At 28.6% G+C, this 23,302-nt stretch overlaps 1 protein-coding gene across 1 annotated transcript in view; it reads left to right on the top strand.

Annotated features, from left to right (window-relative positions):
• The first annotated feature begins 10,074 nt into the window (after positions 1-10,074).
• LOC121132523 (nephrin) overlaps positions 10,075-23,302 on the top strand; it is a 245,875-nt gene continuing 232,647 nt past the window's right edge. The window contains exon 1 of the mRNA XM_040727942.2: positions 10,075-10,230. The gene's annotated coding sequence lies outside the window, so the exon portion shown is untranslated. The remainder of the gene's footprint in view (positions 10,231-23,302) is intronic.

Here is a 23,302-nt window from a genome sequence, read left to right as displayed (position 1 = left end):
CGTTTTTTCGCTTTCGGCAACAGCAGCAATGTTTTCGATTGAGTGCACTGGACAAACACGGGAACGCGTTGTTTTATCCATTAAAGAACCATTTTTGCACACACGCTTCGCAAATTTATCCACAAACTGCCTGGAAGGCGCTTTATTTCGACCGACGTAATTTTCTTGCAGTTTCGTTTGAAGACTCTCCATTTTGGAAGTAAGTCTTCAGTATTTCCAAATTTTCTTAATCATTTCGTAAACCGGAAACCTTTTACAAAATATTAGACACAATGAAAATGTTACTACAGCTGTCAAACGTCAGAAAAGTGGTAGTTCGAAGTGCAACCGCTAGATGGGCCACCCGTTATTAAAAATTAGAAGGAAAGGTAAACCTTGTATTACCAGTTAATTCGTCTTGGATGAACACTTATGAGAATTCAATCTGTTCAATAATTTTTTTTCTAGAAACATGAAAGGGAGATTACAACAGACAGTTAATTGTTCTTGGATTGCTGCAATTCAAATGCACACTAACGAGAATTTAACCTGTTCAATAAAGCTAAACATATTCATTGTATAACTAATTTGACATATTATTTTGGTAATATTTTGAACTACCTATACCTATGGTCCATCAGCATTGGATATTACTCAGGATACTAAATTATTTGGAGGTAAAGTAATTTTAAAGTTTCTATGTAGCTAGTGCATGTATTAAGCGATCTTTACTTTAGGCAAGTTAAAAGTAGGTTAGTTTATTGGTATGGGGTTGAACAGGGTTTAATTTACAAAAGTTATTATTATAAGCTTTTTATTTGTGATTAAAAAAAACATTTACAAAAAAATAAAAAAAATAAAAACTATAAATTTGGTTTAGCTACATACTGCGAAGTTTTTTACGTAGCTATCTAATGTTTACTGATACTTATTATTTGATTTACCGAACTATTTAAAATTGTATCTTTGCAATTTGTTAGGTTGTCTCCAAGGCTCCCGGTTGTTGTTTTTTTACTTAGTAACAGTTTTTATTCTTCATTCTACTATTAAAAATTAGTAAGGAAGGGGAGATTGCATTAGGCACTCGTCTTGAATTGTTGTAATTCATCTAAATACTTATTAGAAATTTATCTATTCAATAAAATCAAATAGCGACATTGTTTAACTAATTGACATATTATTTTGGTAATATTTTGAAGTACATATGGCCCATATGCATTGGATATTACCCAGAATATTAAATTATTTGGATATAAAGTAATTTAATACTAAATTAATTAATTTAGGGAAGTTAGGAGTAGCTTAGTTTATTGACATGGGGTTGAACAGGGTTTAATTTACAAAGGTTATTATAATAAACTTTTTATTTGAATAATTTTTATTAAAAGACATAAAAAAAAAATCAAAAAAAATATTATTCATAAATTTGGTTTAGCTACATACTGAAAGGATTGTTACGTAGATATCTGTGGATTGTTTACTGTTAGTGATTATTTAGTATCTTTCCAATTTGTTGCTTTGTCTTAAAAAAAAGCATGTGTTACTGTGGGAGTATTGCCGCACATAATACCTTTTTAGGAGTAGTTCCGACAAATGTAATTTTTTTTATAAAACCCAGGAGGCTACCAAAATTATTTTGGGTTCGTTTTTGGATTTTTTAATTATTGTTCTGGAATAAATTAGGTACATTAACATTCGATTCAAATAGAGATACAAAAATTATGAAAAACATTATTCATATGAATTTTTATATATTTGACCAGCAGCATTTTGTGCCCGAATGCGTCCCCGCCTTATATTCCCTTGTGGGCCAGGCTTATACTAGTCTTATGCCTACAAAAATAAACTTTTGAATCTTCCTCCTCCTCCACCGTTTTTTTTCTGCCTAGCAACAGTTTTTATTCTTCATTCTATAATTGAAAATTAGAAGGGAAGGGAAGATTGCATTAGCCTGTGAATTTGTTTAGGATGAACATTATGAGTTTTTTATTTGGAATTTTTGAGTTATTTTACCCTTTTTACAGGTTTTGAGCCAAGTTTTGAACATGAAAAAGTAAATAACTAATATAAAAGTTAATGTTATTTTAGAAAAACTTTATACTGATTTTATATGTCGGCTTATATTTCAAATGGGATCATTCAATGCTCAGAAAATGCCATTTGTAGGTTGAAAATCAGCATTTTTATTTGTAGATTACATCAAGTAGGTCAAATAATTGTTTTTTGCCACTAAATAAGAAAAAGGATAAATTGTGCCATGTAGGTAGGCATTTGAAAAGTGTTGTGTATATATTTGTAAATCTGAAGCTCTGATGTTTCTATGTAAAAAAAAAAAAATAACAACTCCTTCAAGTATATATGACAAGAAATTATCCAAGATGCTTAGTCAAAATTGGTAGTAAGTGATTGAACCACTAAGTTTTTATAGTTTTGAGGGAGTTAATGATCTCAAGTGGTTGTCCTCAATAATTATTTCTAAATTAAAATACTTATTATCTTGGCTAAATTTATAACTTTTTATTAGCCCAATCGTTATACTTTTCATGAGTATTAGTTTGTTTCGTCTGTTCAAACACTAAATGGCGCATTGAATTTGAAAACCTCGTCATAACAAAGGTAGCAACGCATACTTATTAATACTTAATTAATTTATCTTGTGATTGAAATTATGACTATTGACATTGAGTAAGGCATTATAAAATTTCACCACTTAAGAGATAAAAGAATATAGTTTATGTCAGACTTATTCAAATATTCCTCAGATCAATGAGAAATTTGGAAATAGAAAAATATCAAACATATTGGGTACAAGAATATAACTTACGAACTTTATTAATTTGCTGGACAGCAATGTAGTTGGGATCTTTAATTTACTTTTAATATATTATACGTTAACACTAAGTATTTTAAACTGTATGAAAATTAAACTAATAATTAAAAATTTGCCGAATAACTAGTTTCAAAAAGAATCATATGTAGAACTACTTAATCTGATAGTGATTTTTTTTTGTTATGGCGACTTTTACGATTTTAACATACCTTCAAAATAACAATATTTATCCCAAGAGGAATTTTGCTCGTGTTTCTTTTAACGAGCTTGAATGGACAATGTTGGTCGAGAGAAGCAGAGAATTAGTGAGAGAGGAAGAAAACAAAATAAAACATATTTAACCGTGTGAAGACTAAAAGTTAGGGATCTATAATTAAGAATTTATCTACCAAGCGTAGGATTAAAAAACTGGATAATTACATCTTCCATTCTTTGTTCTCTTCTTCTATGTGTATAAAGTTATTGAATATGAATTCGAAATTAACTTTTTAATAGTTCATTTTATTCATATTACTACTTTATAACATAATCTCATAATTATTTTATTATATTTTATTGTTTTTAAGTATGACTACGATTATGCATTGTTTTTTTATTTATAATTAAGACAATAAATGTAGGTTTGCCATAATTTGAGAGTAAATAATAATAATAGAAATAAAATAAAACATCTCGGATTTTCAATTCTTTTTTGGCTGAGGAAAAAACCAGCTAAAATGTTTGGTTCTATAACTTTTAGTTCAGATGCAATATTGATTTGTCTCCAATTTTATTGAGGAAATAATTAATAAACAAATTTTACTTGACCCAAATTCTTTTAGTATAAATAAATAAAACGTGATCACGAATCTTTTACATAGAATTTCACTGTTTTTCATCTAATGTATACACTTCTTTTTAATAAATTTCCCCTTGACACAGAATAAATTCAAATTATTTTTATTTATATTTTTAAATAATTTTTAATTTGCTCCAAATAAGTTCCTTTGGCGTAAATAGAGTGGAAAACCTATGATTTCATTCATTTTAATACCATAACCCATTAAAATATAGAGTTTTTTTAACATTTAAATTGTATCTTCTTAGAATTAGATTTTTGGATATCAAATATAAACACATTGTTGAATTAACATAAAATTTTGCATCAAGTAAAAACTTACATATCAATTATTCAACACAAAATTTAAGGGAAACACATTGCTCTATAATTTTGTTCATTGTAAGAATTGTAGAGCACCAGGGAGGTAGGTTGATTTATTCAGCTGTTGCTTTCAAACCGGCTTTCAAATAACTCTCAAACTTGGCATTATAACGAAAGACAATGCTGCCAACCTAGATTTGATTTTTTTAAATCCCTTCAGCGTAGGCAATTTAAATTAACAATTCCCTTTCCTTGGGATTGAAGAAGAAAGGAGGCATCACCTCACCGATGCTGCAGATGCCACCAAGGGTCATCACAGAGGCCGGGAACTTTGTGGTGAAGACTGCAGGGCCCTCTTCTCTCTCCTTGGCATGCCACCTGTCATTTTGGACGTTGTAGCTTCTGTCGACAGTCCAGTTCTTCTCGTCGGAGAAGAATATGATTCTTCCTCCATGGCTCTTCAGGTCATTCAGGAGACGCTTACCGTTAGTGAGCCTGGTGGCCTTCATGGATGCCGTGAGGATGTGTTATTTGGCCATTCGGTATTACCTGTATCCGAGGTCCTCATTCACAGCCTTGGATACCAGCTGCTTGCTCACTCCACGGTTCTTGGCCAACCTGGACAAGGAAGTCCCCAGCGAAGCCTTGATGGATTTCCAGAGGCCTTCAAAGAAGCGGGGAGTGCGGATTCGGTCACTTCTCATGTTGTGGGCCTTGCAACACACCTCCCCCTCAGCCTCCTAGGCATTGAAGACCCAGTACACCGTGGTCTTGGGGTAGTTAAGAAGCTTGTCGATAGCAGAGGGCTTGTGCCCAACGCGAGCCAATTCGAGGATGGTGTCTTTCCTTGCTTGTTCCATGATGACTATTGTTTGTTTTTCAAAAGAATTGTGGTGGAAGTTATAGTGTATGGTTCACGCAACTTTTATATTAGTATGATTTAACCCCGAATATCCACATTATGGATCTGAATGAAGTTTAAAGTATTTCCAATTTATTGTAGACACCCTGTATACATAAACTTTATCCCAGAATTATGTCTAACTGTCCTAAATAATTATCAACTTTAATGAGTTAATATTAAACTTTTTTTTTTTGTGTAGGAATTTTAAATAAACTGTGTATTTCTTTCTTTTTAAAGCTGTTATCTTTATTCCTGAAGAAAGAAAATGGAGTTATAAAGTGTATCCACGATTATATGGGCTAATGCATGACGGAGAGTAACGTTGAAAAGTTATAAGTCTCTTGCTAGTCTCAGAACAAAAATCCTGCCTATTTCCTTCGATTATACGGAGTGGGAAGTTGTGTTTTTTTCCTTCTTCGCTTAGTTGCATCTTGCTACATAATGAAAAGCCATGACATATTAGCTGCTTTTCTCAAAAAAAAAAAAAAATCTTACTGTCGTCACACGGTATTTTTTAGCGTTTTTTTAATATACTAAAAATGCCTACGATTTAAAACTTGACATATAGCTCTCTAAAAAATTACCAGTGTTTCTTTCTATCTTTGGTAAGCACATACGGTTACTTAATACTTAAAAAAATTATCTCCTCCAAAATTAAGAAATAATAATAAAAGCTTTGGAAAATAAAAAATACTACTTACAAACTATTAAGAATTATACGTATTATTACCTCTATTTATAAGCCTTAAAATTGTATAATTTTTTTTCACAAAATGATTTTAACAAAAATATACTTTACTTTTGCTTCACAATACTACATCAATCTAGTTATTCATTCAGCTTATTCGTAATGCACAAACGACACATCTAATTCATTTTCTAAATTTATCTCTTATATATATTATTTCAGATCCTATTTATTTTTTAGTTGATTTAGTAAACTGCAAACCTCAATAAATTCTACAAAAACCCATTTTTATTATTTTTGCATTAATGAAAGTAATAATTGCTTTTTTTATTTATAATTTTTTTTTTTACAGAAAGAAAAATAGAGCTAAATAAAGTCAATATTTTCAATGTTTACTTTTAATTATTTTTATTTATTTATTCAAACTATTAAAAATTATTTAATAATTTTAATCGAAAGACTTGAAAAAAAAAATTATTTTTTTCTAAATTGATTTCATTCATTAAAAAATAGTTATCTAAACCTAAAAAGTCGACCTACTTTATCGCGATAAGTAATCAAAATATGGTTTAAGTTTTTTGGTTAGGAAAAATTAAATAAGCATAATTTTTTAAATATATCTCTTATAATTTCAATATATATATATATATTTGAAGTATATATAAATTCATTTTTTATTTAAAATCTCTTCGCTTTCTTTCAGTTGAAAGGAAGCACCTAAATGCAATATTGAAATCTTGAAAAAGAATTCACATTTTTGCATAAATATAGTATATGTTTGATAAGTAAATAGTGATAAGAAATAATCACAAAAAAATTATGCTTTTGATTTTCCTTGTTTTTATTTGATTTGATTTTTTATTTATTTGATGAATATTGCCACTAGGAAATCAATTTTAAATTAAATCATTTTTTATGTATCTAGAAAAATAGAAGCCAAGATATAAAACAAATAAGTAAATATTATTATTTTTTTTTCCTGCACTGTTAGTTTTACTTTATAAACTAACGTGAAAGGTATAATAGGAATTTTTCAACCCCCGTTAGTAAAGCGAAAATAATTAATGCCTTAATAATAAATAATTTATTCAGTATTGATTAATTTTATAGCAGATAAAACAAGCTAGTAAATGGCAGTAAAAATAAATGACTGAAGAGTTTAAGACTTAACAAAAACCATGTTGTTTTTTTCGTTCAAAATTGCCTTTTTTAAATTATTATGATAATTTATTTTGTGTTTGCTTTATGGTGCAGAGTGCCCAGAACACTTTGAAGGGTATTTTTTCTCAGCTTGTACATTAATAAATCGAGATGTAATTATTTTAATAACCTAAAAAATTAATAACATCGTGATCATGATAATTTAGGAATCTACATTCAAAATTATACATAATTACTCATGCAAACAACATCAAATGTATCAAAGAACAAATGAATAGTCCTGCGCCAAGCATTTTTTAAAATCCTAAATAAGGTCAAAAAATAAAAATAAAGTTTCCCCACTGATTCGTTTTAAAATAGGAAATGAAAACAAAACAACATGGCAGTTAGATCTTAATTTTTTTCCCCTATAGTATTTAGTAAAAAATAAAAGCGATATTTAACAAATGTTTCAAAAACAACAATCCTTATTTTAATGGATTTGTTTCTCTTTCTATTGATTGTAATTGACTAAAGTAATGATTGATTACAAGTTCCATTGTTTCCATAACATTACATATTATTTGTACAAAGTTTACATTGTTTTTTCAAACAATTTATGAAGACAGTTGTTTAAAGGAAATACAATATTATGTTATTACTTTTTAAATCTCAGGTTTTCTTTTCATTTGAAATATCAAGTTTGTCGTATATGTTAATATATGATCATCACAAATCGATTTATATTTGTACTAGCTGTCAATGTTATAATTTATTACACACTGATGAAGAAAATTAAACACGAACAATCAATGTTTTAATAATATAGATATTCAGGTCTTTGCTAATAAATTGGCAATTCTTTCCAGCAAATTATAATACTTATACCATGTTTATTTCTTAATCAAAATTTTGAAGTTGTTCCTCGTGATCTTGTGTTTAAATTTATTTACTATAATCTCCACCAGCTTCACTAACCTGTATGATTCTTTGCTTGAATTGTTCTGCAGTTTTGATTTTATGATTAGTTGATAACATCCTGGAGTTCTTCGTGATGCTAGCCTTAAAGGAGCTATCAATGATGTAGGAGCATTTGTTGATATATTCCTGAAGGATGTTACACTTATAGTAATTGATGATGTTCAAATATGATTACTGTAGGCCACTATATCGGGACTCGTTCGGATGAGAATTGGAGTGATGCAGTTGCCCCAACATTATCAGAATCAGCAGAACCTAATTTTGATACTGCAACTATGTAAGTAGAACACAAATACAAAATTTTTTCAAATTTGTTTAACATTTACCTATAGCACAATTGCAATTTCTAAACACGTATGAAATTTTTTTATTGTGCATTATTTTCAAAATATGTTTTTAAATAAAATATTTCTATGAACAATGAAAGATTATCGTCTTTTTTAATTTTTTTTGTGGCTCTAGTTTCCTTGATTGTAAAAAATAATTAGTTATCGCGCATAGACTGTTTATTAAATAAAATAGACATTTCAGTTGAGAAAAGAAAAAAACAAATAAATGTTTTTCTCATTAATTATCATCTTCATATGATAATATAAATTTATAGTTAAATTAGTAATTACTTTACACATATAAATAGATAATTTGTCAATTTTTAAATACAAACCACTTTTTTCTTTCTTTATGTTTCTTTGATTTGAAAGAGAATATCTATCGTTCTCAAGCACCTGAAGGATTTTCAGTAAGTTTGTTTCTTTTCTAGCTGGGCCCAATTAGTCTTGCACTATCTTAAACCAATCATTCTGCTACATTGTTAACCGTAGAGTTATCCAAAAAGTTATCGATTTTCTCTTTGTTTATGCAAAAGTTATTATCTGATTTCCATTTTTCAACTGGTTTCTGCAAGAAGCTTTTGTCTGGCCTCATGATGTCAAAAAAAGACAATGAATCTTAGCCAACAAACTGTGACAAATCCAAGTCATCTACAGTATCTTGGAATCTGTGAAAACGAGGGTTTTCCATATTTTAAGCCATGCCTTTTGTGGCAGAGTCTTTGTTCTATAGACAGTAATTTTGAAACCATCTTTGTTTTGATTTCGTTTCCAACTTGATCACAAAACAATGCATATGGTAATAGTTCTTCAGCTAGGTACCACGATTGTTCCATAAATGCCTTGATTGGTCCATCTACACAAGTTTGATCGATCTTTTTATAACTGATCAGGTTATTTACTAGTATGAGATCATCCTATCCTCCTTAAGAAACTCCTGACTTTACAGACAATCTAATAGAGCAATTCACGATAAACGCAACCTCCCTATCAGTTTCAAGGGAACAGAAAAGATCTGTAAAGCGTTGTATTTTCTCCTCAATCGTCTTAGTTTGTCGACGAATCGCAACCAATAATACCGTAGTTGAAACATGACTCATTTTAAAACAATTTCTTGTTAATAACCAAAAATGGATTAAAATAAATAATGGCTTTATGGAGTTCTATTTGGTGGATTTGTTATGCACACTTTACAATGTACAGGGTTGGGATTTTAAATACAGAAAATTTAAGACTAGTTTCAATATATTCCCCTAAATTAATTTAGCAACTAGCAAATCACTCAAAAAAATCACCTCCAGTTTCAGCTTAAGTCTTTAAACTGGTCCCAAAACTAGCTCTGAACTGACAAAGGCCTCAATCAGGAACTCATTTTCCATGATGATTCCTGCCAAAGTTGTTTATCGCAATTTTTGCCAAATCATAATGGAGAATATTATGGGGCTCCGGGACGGAGCCTTCCAATTTTCTTATTTTTATAATCCTATTACCTTGGAGTCCACTCAAGGGATCGACACTTTATCTCCGAGATGGAGTGAAAGGGTCATGATCTGGAAGCAAATCCTCTATCGGGAACTAAAAATGATCTTTAGGGTTAATTGATGATCAAGTTCTTGCTTGATTAAGAGTAGTGTATGTCCTCTATCTCGTATTAATTAATTAATGCATTATCACTGACAAAAAAAAATAGATATAAACGTATTGCCGAGGTATTGAGATCTAAACTTGTTACTGAGATTTAAATTCTTCAACCTTTTTATCAAAGTATTCTAATATGGTATAAAAAGGTAAATATTTATAGGGTGTTAGAATGATTGACTAAATTACAAGACTTCAAATCTCCATGATTTGATTAAAATACATATTTTAAGTATTTTCCCCTCTTCTTTCAAGAACGATAACAAAAAGCCTATGTTTATAAAAAAGAAAAGAAAAAAGTAAGGAAAAAAAGCTCCCGGCACCGAGTAGTTCGTTCTCTCCTTCTTTCACACACACCATATACACCAGTTATATTTTTATGAAAGCGCACATAAAAAAACTTCTACCATTTCAAACATACAATATATAAGAAATCTAGCGATTAGTCTAAAGGAATAAGTCAGTTCTTTCTTGTTCATTGCCGTGAATGGTATAATATTATTTACGTATAATATTTATTTTGTGTGCAAAGTGTTATTGTTTGGTTTTTAGTAGATTCATTCATTGATAGATATTAAAACTTACAAAAATTATTAGCAGGTATGTTATAAATTAGTTATGAGGGAATGTAGTTGTATGAATAACGCGCTCGTGAAAAATTATTTGATAGAAGGAAATATACTTTATATGTATGTGGTGTATACAAGTTGTGAAGGTGTACAAGTTACAATTAAAATAGTATAAGCAAATTGTACAAATTGTATCTATTTAATGAGATAAATAATTAATGAATGATATCATAAAGGATAATGTAATTATTGAATATTTCATGGATGATTGTTAACTTAATGCTGTATTTTTTGACAGCTTAATACAAATTACTAAAATATAAGTATTTTGTGGTACAGAATAAAGTTTAAATGCCCAATTTATATTACTCATGAATAGAAATTAATAATTATATTTTAAATGATTCAAATAATTGCTGGTAAGAATGTAAAGTTGGGTATAAGAATGACCAATGTTGTAATTAAAGAATGGATTTTAATTCGAAAAAAATTAAAACTTTTACAATTTACTTAATGTTGCAAACAAATGATAAGATAAATAATCTTAACCCTTTGTAAGTGAACATCTGTTTTACTTAGTTAGTTATCTAGTGGTAAACATTACCCCAAATGTTACGCTAATTTCCTAATATTTTCCTAACTATTTCATTCATTTTGAGCTCAAAAATATTGAGTTTAAATGCCAAAAAAAAAACAATTGCTTGAGTCCAAAACAAGGGAAAAAATCCTTCTTTTTTTTTTAAAATTAATTTTAAAAATAAGGGTTTGGGGTAACAAAAAAATATAATTTGCGATTATATTAAAGTAAAAAATTTAATTTCATTTAAAAAAAAAGGCAAATATGAAAATAAAGAGCGAATAAATTAATCAAATTCACCAAACTTATATTAAAAATTACATGAAAATACATTTTTACCACATTTGAATATTGGATTCATTCTAAAGTATACCTCAATAGCATCCTAAAATTTCAGCCTATAAAATCTAAATTAAACATATACAAAGGATTTTTACAGAAAATCCAAGTTCACTAAGGAAGGATTAAATAAAGGATTTAGAGTCCTTGGAATAATGATAATGCAATCACAGAATATTTCACAGATGATCGATAGAATAATGCTGTAATTTTTTAATTCAAATTACTAAGCTAAAAATATTCTATGGGACTTTATAAATGATAAATGTTGTATTTAAATAAGACATTTTAAGGCGAAGAAATCTAAATTTGTACAACTTGATATTACACGTTGCAACTTGTACACAATATATGGACTTCAAAAACAATTACCCTGTCAGATGGAGTAATTCTAATATTATAATGTTTACACATACTTATTCAGTGCAACACCATCTATCTAATTAAAGGAATATTAAATTAGTCAAATTTTGAAGGGAATTATAAATGTTCACTAAACCTCCTCAAATTTGACTTTTTAAGTTAAACTTGTGCAAAAAGATAAAAGTCTATAGTACCAAAATGTCTTGAACTTTGGCTATGCTAGCTTCAAAAAACATGTAGCTTTATTACTTGTTTCAAACCCCTAAAAAATTTAAGATAGTATATCATTTTTTCACTGAAGCTTCTGAGAAGTTCATTTTATAGGATTAAAAATTATAATTATTAAAAGTTTATAATATTTTCTTGGATATAGGTATAATAAAGATGAAAATTTTGTAAAATATCAACTATTAAGCTAAATGAATCCTCAGACAAGTATAGCCAAAGTTAAAAATAATAGTAACTAGTAAATAGAAGGAGTATTTATTTTAACCGTTCGCAATGCCGTTCTGAAATCTATCGGCAAAGTTGTAACATAAGTATCCTTTTTTTCCACTTCAAATATGTAACGGCGATATTATTGATTGAATGTCAAATTTATGATGTATATTGATTTTTGTGAAAATTTTTAATAAACTCGGTTAAGAAATAAAGGCACATCAGCGATTTTTTTTCCTCGGCTTGCAAACCTTTAGTTGAGCCAAATGATGCAAAAGGTAAAAAAGTAATAAATAGTTATAGAAGCAGAAACCTGCATAACTATTTTATCAAAATATCCTTTATACATTCGGCAAAGACTAACTTATATTTGGCACTTAAAATCAATTCGAATACAATCTATCAATTAAGGTTTTAGATCAGGCGTTTAACCCAGAATGAAAAAGAAAGTTTTTAAATATTTACTCTGTATAAATATTATGTTTAGTTACGAATTTAATTTTTTATTGATTATAGTAAAATTTCATTTGGAATGTAAAGGTGTTTTAACATAATTTTACATATGTTTGATGAAAAATGTTAATTTTGAAGAGGTCTCACATATATTAATGATAACTTACTTCATTTATAGTACTTTGTCTTGCATGCAATGTACTGCCATTTTATCTAATTTTTGTATTTGTATTTGTTGAAACTGCATGCTAATTGAAAAATAGTTTACGTTTGATTTTAAAGTTTTAGCTTAACTCATTGACCCTTTGGACGAATTACTTGACAAAATAAATTTTGTTTAGTCATTTCAAAGTGTATACTTTCTATTAATCTCTATATAAATATATGTATATTATTGATCTCTTTAAGATAATGTCTCTTTGCTTAGTATCACTCTATCTATACTTATATATGTCATATAGAGTGATTGCACATTTGCATATTGTACGTGACATGGAACACACCTTCCATTAGATTTTGAATTGTAAAATATAATAAGAACATAGGTTGGGGGGTACGCCCTACAAGAAAAAATGTACCTCCAATGAATCAATAACTTTTTGCATTTTAATTAATGAACACATTTATAGATGTCGTTCATAATAATAAATGAAATTATAATTTGTAGAATGTTAAACAGTCTTTTCTCTTTAATAAAGGCATGGATTTTAAGATGCCTGGAATAACCACCCATAATTTTTATTCTCACATGAGGGGAATACAAAAGGGATGATTTCTTCAAAAAATAAATAAAAAATAGTAGGTGTCATTTTTTACTCCATTCTCTCAAGAGGAAAAATAAAGCATAAGAAGCTAAGCGGCATGTTTGATTATTCCATTTGTCTAAAATACAATGATACAGGGTGATCGATCAAATTTGAAGTGTAAAGAACGACACACAAAATCATACATGTTTTTTTTTTAAATTCTTGGGTTGATTTGCAATACAAGAAACCATTTATAACTTAATGACTATTATTTTTTTTTTTGAAATAAATATTCCATATATGATCCATATGAATCGTAGCCGGGAAACAGCGGTGAAAATTACTAAAATTCTCTAGTATCTTGTCCTCCGTATACACAGCCCACTCTTTTACGATAGTTGCTTTTTATGATTCTAAATTCAGATTAGGAGTGGTGTTGACCATGCTCTCTATAATGCTTACAAGAAATAGTCTTACAGATGAAGATTGATGTATGATGGAGGGCAATAATCTTTTAGCCAAAAAAATTGGGAAAAAATAAAGTTTGAAGAATCTGTGTTTTTCCCGCTGTGTGTGCCGATGCGCCGCCATCCTGCTCCAATATATAATTTTCAAAATTATTATTCATACAGGATGGTATCATGTTTATTTTGAGCTCGCGTGCATTGTTTCTGGTTGACTTTGTAGGGTCTGCCGTCATCCTCTTCAAAAACTCCTCCATAAAGTCGTCCCCTAAAATTGAAGGAGTTGCTCATGATCATTTCTTTCTTTAGAGGCTTACAATGTCCCTGTTTTGGCTTGCAACAATTTCCAAAGTGTTTAAACTGACGATAAAAAGACTTATATGTTTTTATTTATTTGTTTATATGATCAGTTAAATAACATAGGTGAACTCTTATTTTATACAACAACCTAGATTTGATATTGTAAACGGCTATTTTAGAACTTTAGGATCTATATATATTTTTTATTTAAATTGTAAGGATTATATATATCTATTCATTTAATTATAATTTTTAAGCGTCTGACCCCGTTGTAGAGAAATTTGCCAAAACATCGAGTACTTTATCGATTACTCATTCAAATTTCCTAGATTGTTTTCTTGTTGCAAGATGCGGATTCTTGGCCAATACCCAATCAGTTTTTCACTACGAGAAATGTGGATTTACTTTTTTTTACTTCACACATTCGTACCAAAGGTCGTATCTTATGATACTCGCACATAATGTGAACTAACGTGACTATTTTTCTCTCTACAGAATATGCAGTTGATGCTCTCATCCTTATTATTCAATTTATTCGTATAAATGGATGCGGTAGCAGATCCAACTTTGCTTAGATGAAGTAGAAAGGTTTTTAAACAGTGTTTTTGTATCGGTGTCAAACCACGGAAGACTTAGTCTGTCCAACAGTTTGATTACCAGTTTTTCTGCTGAGGTTTATCCACGAACTAGTATTTCTGTGCTTTTATTTTATTTTTAATTGACTTCAGAGCTATGATAAAAGGAGTAGGTGGTCCAAAACGTTTTGTATCTTTGTGCTTGAGGACAAGTCCCTAAAATACATAAAGTAATAAATAATTATTATTTAATCAAAATCATCATTTAAAGTAGATTATTAAAAAAAAAAACTTAATGAACATTGAGTTCATGTACATTAGGGTAATGAACTTTAGACTTTTTTATAAGCTTTTATCTAAAACAATACATCAACCATTTGAATAAGTGAAATAAAGCGTAAATCATTTTAAAAGTCATTTTTTTAAATTTATTAATAAAACATCAGTATAAAATTTTATTACTTAGTTTTCAATATATTTGGAGCCTTGACAGAGAAATTTATAAATTAATATTTGGTATATTTATAAAATGCCCTGATCGAAAATCGGAGGAGTCCTAAACTTATTTGATCTTAGTTTTTACACATTTTTAATAAGTATATCTAAATTCTTTTATAGATATATGCTCAGGACTGTGTTAGAGAAATCTTTATTAATAGGTGAGTCGCGACCCAAGAGTGTGCCACGGATCTCTTATAACTAAGTCGTAGATAGTTTATAAAAAAGTATATATAATATCATACTTTTACTCTTTGCTTAATACTTCAAGGTGTTAAATTAATAGAAGATTTATATGAGTCCTGTCTTTAAAAAGATATCTTATTGCTGAATTTTATTATATCCCATGATTGCATTACCAACACTAGTGCTAAGATTTTTTCTTATATATTTGTAAGAACTTATTTAGCCTTTTTTCGGTCCTTTATTAAGAATGTTTCGATATTTAATTTAATGTTGGCTTTTGGAAAAAATCATCTTTTTTATCTTTTTCTAACGTCATTTTTTTTTAAACGGTATAATTTAATTTACAGATGACCTTAATTTCAATTATTGGAAATTAAGACGTAATTAATTCAAAAATTCCAAGTAAGATTCAACTTTTTCTGACTGTTATAAGTTATACTCTATCCAAGGTGGCGATTACACCCCCCCTCCCCCATTGTAGTGTCTCTGAGTACTACAACCAACTTGGAGTATTGAAGGGTTTAAGATTTGGATTTATATGATCATTTCTGTTTAAAATAAATATAATTTTATTTGTATATTGATAAGCTGTATTTTTAAGCTTATATATATATATCATGTTATCTGTAATTTTTTTTGCAGAAATCAATTTTGCATTCTGTTTTTTTTTTTTCAAAATTAATATACAATTGATCCTTATATAATGTAGGGATATGAGATTGTAAAAAAAAGGCATTTGTACGTATTGTGACATATCATGAAGTGATACATAAATTTCTAATGTCATAATAAGATATTTCACTCTATGTGCTGGAAGTTTAATATAATTTATGGGAAAATATATCATCGATGATTACTGAACTACAATTTTTATGTTCTACAGTATAGTAGTATATTTTCATCTTCAATATTTAAATTCAATATACTATTTCCATATAGTATATAATAAATATAATCATTTACAAATTCATCAAAAAATGCTCAAATATGTCCTCTTTTCCTTTGTTGCTATTATCATTATTATTTTGCAAAAATAATAACATAGACTCTTTCAGTAGAAAAACTTTCAAATACCATACCAAATTATATATATACTCTTATATAAATATATATATTGTTCCACTTTGTATCTTATTTTTATCTTATAAAGTTATCAAGAGGTTGGAATAAATTATCCTGCTTCATCTTCAAAAATTAATTGACTATACTAAATACATAAATGTACATGATAAAGGAACGTTGAGTGTTTTCAAAAAATCTATTTAATTTACAAGGATATAATCATTCTTTCTTAGCTATGGAACAGCTGTTTTGATCAGTTTTACATGTATTTACTTAAATATCTAACTTAAATCAGGCGGCAAATAAACTTGTTATGCAATACAAATTGGTATATAACTTTTATCAAAGAATGTTACTATTAGTTCAAAAAAATATAAATTGTTATCTATAGCCAAATTAATCATTGCGAATTAGCAAAAAAAAAAAAGCTGTAGTAAAATAGCCTGGAGTAAATCTCAAATTTAAAATGATAAAAAAAGTATTATAAATTGAGAGGTGAAAATTGTCGAAATGATTCTGAGCATACATAATTTTTTGGTATTTTTGAGTAACGACATATCTGTTGATAGACATTACTTTGTATACTGTTAATAGTAATGAAGCTCTCGTGTATTTTGGGCATGTTAAAAAAAAAGAAACGGAAAATCAACATTCTAACCCTGACAATTTGAAAAATATTTCGGAGGAGATCAGTTTAGCTGTCATGGTGTTTTCATTAGATTATCTACAATCAGCTGTGACGAGGAAGGAGGGAAGAAGTAGATAAACGAGGACATTGCCAATAATGATCACAATATTGATCATTAATTCTACTCTGAGTCCAACAGGGACTAACAATTACAACTTCGTAACAAATCCTGAGGGTTACACTTCCTCGTTCTTGTACACATACAAATAAACATATTTATTTTTTTAATTGTTGATTCATGAGGATTTCAAGTATTTTCCTAATTCTAAATAGGTTTTTTCCCCCTTCCACTAGAGAGAATCGGAGTAGCAGCTATTTGAGTGATGGTTAAAATGTAAGTATTCGAATATACATTGACCAAAATCAAATTTATATAAAAAATGACCTCATTTATTTTGAGCCTCTTTTTGAAACTTTACTTAATCAAAAGCTTAATTATACTTATGTTATTTTTTCTAACTTAATAAAATAGGGGAATTATTTTATAAAAAAATCTGTCCATTGATTTTAAAATAAATAATTCAGACTATTTTAAATTCTTCGTTTTCATTTGTGTAATAAATATTAAAAAAAAGTGTTTGTATACGCTATGGTTAGGATCGATAACTCCCTTTATGAACTATTTAAAAAAACTGCTACGTTGAATGTATTTATTATTACAAGACATCTCAACAACTTTTTAAATTTTAAATCTATAGAAAAATGATCAGGATTCCCCTTTCAAAGAATAATTACAGGATAACAGTCATAGGATATTTAACATTTATCGGATACGTGTCATTTATTTTGGAACTTCTTAGTCAAGGAAGAACTTTCTGTTGTCTTTAAACATATTTTGTAGTAATGGGACAATTTCAAAAAAATAATAGAAAAAATATAACTATGGTTTATGGCCTTATGTCTATTGTAGGTTTTGTGGAGTATAATTTTCTAGTTCTACTTTGCCCCTTTGCCCAATGCTCCATTAAAAATTGAACTATAGACTTAACGACAAGCGATACAGGTAATTAAGAAACTGTCTATAGGGCAATGAGGCATAGTTCTACTTTTACCTTTGTTCATAATTTTTATAATCATATAACAAATGAAATTCAAAATTGATAGGCCTCAAATTCTGTATAAATAATGACAAAAACAGAATACAAAATTGTTAAATTAAAGTTAAATCCAATGATGATACGATAAAAAAATGTTTCACATGTCAAAACAAATTTAGTTTGCAGGAATTGGCACCACTTGTATGTTTGGAAAGCATATAACCTGTCCAAGAGAACAAGTTGCCTGTGCCGGACGGTCGGAAAGTGTTAATGCAAAGCCTTGATGGTTAGATCACACTTATAAGTTGATCTAAGCATGTAATACTAGAAACTTGTAAGCTAAGGCTCAATCACGTTTGCAACAAATGCGGGAGAAGAACTAAGAAATTACTACTATGACATATCACAAGTTCGAACTGCAATTTCTCGATCATTTGTCATATTTTGACGAGAAAAAAAAAAATTATTAAATTAAAGTAGTCAAGATATTTATTCATACTTAAACAAAAATCTCCAATTTTCCAGTTCATCGTTTCATCACTAATATGTATATAATAGAAAGAAGACAACAAATTTGGTTGTTCGATAGAATATAACACATGTCAAGAAACAAACAGGTTTTTAAAGTCCATATTTAATTTTAACAATACTTTATGCAGCAATCCCGAAACTGTAGTTAATTGTCCAATTTTCAATCTGGTTTTAGAATAGTTTCCATTTGATTTTTTTTTCCCCCCTTTTTAAAGTTTGAAACAACTTTTGAGTACGAAGCAAATTAGTTACCCACATAAAAAAATAATGTATGCCTTGTAAAATTGTAACCTTATTACAAATATGTGCTTATTTTTGTATTTGATAATCCAATCTATAGAAAATGCAATTTAGAGTTAATAAAACTACTATATTTTATGAGTTTTGTCTGAAAAGTAATAAGGCCTCGATTTTTCAATTGTTTTCAAAACAAATTAGTACATTTGAACAGTAAACAGTGCTTGAAGCTTTATTAGAGAATTCTTTGCTGATATATCTTTCCAAAATAACAAAAAAACATATCATAGGGGCACAACAGCACTTTTGATAAAGGGTTCAGACATAGCTACCCACTTCTGCTCGAGGGAGATAAGATTATCTAAGTTTGAGTCAGGTTAGAATCTGTTCCCTTCTCGACAAAGCCCCGAATTGACACAGTCAAGGGGAGGAGGGTGATCAAACTGACGTTTATACTTTAATCAAGTCCCCAATATATGATCGCTCTTGACACAGTTGGCCTTGCTTTCTGTGTTAAAGCAGTTGTAGATGTCATTGTACATAAGAGGCCTTCCCTAAATCTTTCACATACCTCCTCACAGTCAAATTACAGAGCCTTGGCATGCTACCTCATCGACTACTGAGGATCATGATGTACACGTTCTCAATAATCCCGATATTCTGGCGTCTCTAGCTGGCAAGGTACCTACCAAGTCTCTGATTTGAAACCACAATGCGTTTAATCATGTAAAAAAGACCGTAGGAGCAGCTTACAATATTCATGGTCTCCTCAAAACTCACTTGGGCGTGAAGCAAATCAGGATCATTCGCTTCTCCATGCTGGCAACTGTTGATTATATAAAGTTTTTATTAGGCAGAATATTCTCTAATTTTTATAACACAACCTAAAATTGTGAAATATTCATTCTAGAGTAATCCAAATTGATTTAAAGTCAATTCCAAGTTTTTACCTCGTACACTGTACAGGTTTAGTTTGAAAAAGAGTTTTTGGTTTTAAAAGGTCTAGTTCCGCTAGAATATTGATTTTTATTAAATTGTATAGAATAAATAACTAATAAAATGTTTATAAAATAAATATTTAAGTTAAATATAGACACTTTTTTAGTATTCTATTTTCATAATCATTCAAAATTTACAAAACATTTTGTAGATGCAAATTTCAACAATTTATAAAATACTCTTTTTAGCTTCAAAACAAGCTACTTAGAAATGTATCATATTAGAATTGATCATGAGAATACAAGTTGTAGAAGATATTAATAAAATATAATTCTCACTTTTTTCAAACTATAAATAAATATTTGCATCTACTTTGTATAAAATATGTGAATAGCAAAATTAATTGATATGATATAATTGAGTTATAACCACATATATGTATGTAACATAAACTAATATGAATAGTTGCTTTCAAAATTAATAAATTGAAATATATATGGTATAAACAAGAAATTCTGCAACTTTGATCTATCTATTTTAATTTTACATAAAACGATCTTTTTATTATTTTTATTATGGTTTGTTACTAAAACAATTGGTCATATTTTCTGCAACTCTACAATTTTATTTAAACGTAAATTTATTTTTTCTATATATCCCTACTGAATTTCTTATTTTTTTCTACTTCCCCTATTGGAAGCACCCCATAGTTATAAGAACCCCTTGTCAAATAAAGATGAAATATTATTTCTTCAACAAAATGATCAATTTCTGTTTAATCTATTATTCTTACTATTTAGATACGCTTAAATACATAACATTGAAAGTTATACTTTAAAAAAAAGTTACATTGTTTAGAATTTTTGCCTTTTGCACTTTCTGAATGACAGCAGACAAAATATTTGGTGTGTTAACGTAAAACAAATTTTGACCCAAACTTGAGCACAACAAAAAAATCCCTTTCTATTTTTTTACTTGATATAAATCCCAATATTTAATAGTCATATATAAATTGTAGGTTTAATCTTCAAATTTGTGGGATGAGCGTAGATACCAAATAATCTTAACTATAGTTAAGAATTTTTAGTGTTTAGAGTCTTATATTGACACCTTTAACTTTGAAGTCTATCAACTTCTCACTATTTTATTATGACTATCTATGTTTTGTTTTTTTTAATGTTTCTTAAATTGGTCAGATGGACTTGCACTGACTAAGTATATATAAACATTTCCGTATTACATTTACTCCATGTTACTTAGACATCTTCTGAATTCTATATACATTTTCATTAAGTATATTGTCTTTTCTAGTAACGACAGAGCGCGAACCTACGCACATTTAGTTTAATATAAATTCTACTGAGCGCGTTGTCCGTTGAGTTACGTCGTTCCACGTCCATTTTGGCTATTTTTGGATAAATTTACGGTTCGTGTAAATGACTACTAAAAATAATAGACTGATAAAAATGAACGATAGTTCGTCGAAGAATACAAATCTAGTCCACAATTAATATTGAGAACAATCATTTTCGCTTGTTATTGAGTTGACAGGCCACATATGTTAAATTAAAATATACTTATTAATTCGGTTAAAAATATGAAGTAATGAAGATCTAACAAATCTCTAAACAGTATGGTACATCCTTGTAACAGGGAACGCTCTGTCATTAATACAATAAAGCTTTTAATCTTAAATATAATATGTACATAGAATGAATATGATTTATTTTGAAAAAATTAAGTTTTTAATACTTTTTAAATGTTTATTTATACAAACTTGGTTTTAATAGCTTTTTTTCATATTAAGAAATATTATGGCGAGAAAGGGATTTATTGTCCTAGATAACTTGTTGTTGACGTATTTATCCCATCATTTCAAAGATACAAACATTCATCACATTGATGTATTTGAAAATAACAGTCTTTGCACAAACATTAGTTTAAAAAAAATATTATTGTTAATGTATTGTATTGGAAAATTGTTGAACATACAATCAATTAAATAAATAATATAAATATTAATTATAATAATTTGATATATTTACATACGTAAATGTTGCTTGGTTGTTACCAAAGACATATAAATGCACGTTATAAGTAACTAGTAGTTACCTTAATTAATTCAAACTTGCATAATATGTAGCCTTGTAAGCAAAATTTCATTTATAATTTTGACTAGAACTGAATAAAATATGACTTTCCAGTATATAAAAATAAAAGAAAGCGAAAATGGACATTTTAACCCAGACAATTCAAATAATATTTCGTAGAATATAAACTAAGCTGGCATAGTTTTGATTACATCAGCTGCAAGCACCTATGAAAGTACGGAAATAAACAAAAATCCCACCACATAAATAGCATGGTCGTATTTTCTTGCTATTTCTAAATGGATTTCAAGTTCTATATTTAACTTCGTTGCCAATGGGTTTATCTCCTCTTCAATATTTTTTAAAGCAGTCGTCAGATCCTTATAAAAATTTTCCCTATGGTAATAGTTTAATAAAAATTTATTTGAATACTTCTAAGATGAAATACTTTTGAACATAAGTAAAACAATTCTTAATAACACACGACTGAATATCGTCTCTTAAAAAAAAACCAAAAAAGCAATACAATTTAATGGAAATGTGATTACTTGTCATTAATATATAAAAACTAGCTATAACCTCCTACGCCGAGCATGAGCAAGGACTTTGGAGCGTGTTGGTCATTGAGTATATCCGTAGAAAAAACGACGCTTCCCTTTTCCAAAAACTTCTCCAAAAGATAAAGTTATTTTTTGATCAATTTGTCGAGGCGTTGGACTCTTTGGAACTTGCCCAGTAAAGGACAAGTAAAACTTTTGAAATGATTAGTTCCATTTGCTGAAGTTTTTATAGGAATAGGTTGACATTACAAGTCGATGAGTCTTAGACATCGATGTTTCAAGCAAGGCCTCCAAGAGCCCCACAGCTATACTTAACACGAGGCTTACCTTCGAGCATTTGTAAAAATAAAGAAAAAGAGGCTTACTCCTCCAAGTAAATAACACGCTTCAGATTGACAACTAACATAAATTATCACACGCATCTAGGTAATATATTCTACTACTCTAGACATGCCCTATTTTGTGATAAAAGTAAAAAGAAGAAAATTAATATTACCTTTTAAACTTTTGTTACTCTTACTACTGCCATTCAACCTTAACAGTATCAGATTTACTACACCGAGGGTGAAAGCTCAACGTTTCTTTGAATTATTTTATTATTGGACCCAATTTCATGATTGCTAAAATACTTTCCCCATCCAACTGCCGTTTATATTGGCCACTTTTTATCTTTAACTCTGTATTTATGAGCATACATACCAGTGATTACTTTATATTTAGTTGTTCCCCCTTCCAGAATTAAATAATTATGATAAACCCTTTAGAAAATAAAGAACATTCTTTAGATTGCCAATTGGAAAAAGGACTCCACACCATTTAAGGTATATTTTATACAACTCTATATTTGAATTGTCCAGTCCCTAGAGTTTCTTACTTTTTTTTTACTATTTATAATCAGCTTTCTTATTTTTATGTATAAAAAACCCCTTATCTTAAGTATAAATGCAAACTTACATGTTTGACGTTAATTTATTTAACTAACTCATTACCCTATGTATATACTTATTTAAAATGTTATTA

This window comes from Lepeophtheirus salmonis, chromosome 2 (assembly GCF_016086655.4).
Source record: "Lepeophtheirus salmonis chromosome 2, UVic_Lsal_1.4, whole genome shotgun sequence".
Classification (NCBI taxonomy): Eukaryota; Metazoa; Arthropoda; class Copepoda; order Siphonostomatoida; family Caligidae; genus Lepeophtheirus; species Lepeophtheirus salmonis.
Note: the sequence above shows the minus strand (reverse complement) of the source record. Positions and strands in the feature narration are given on the sequence as shown.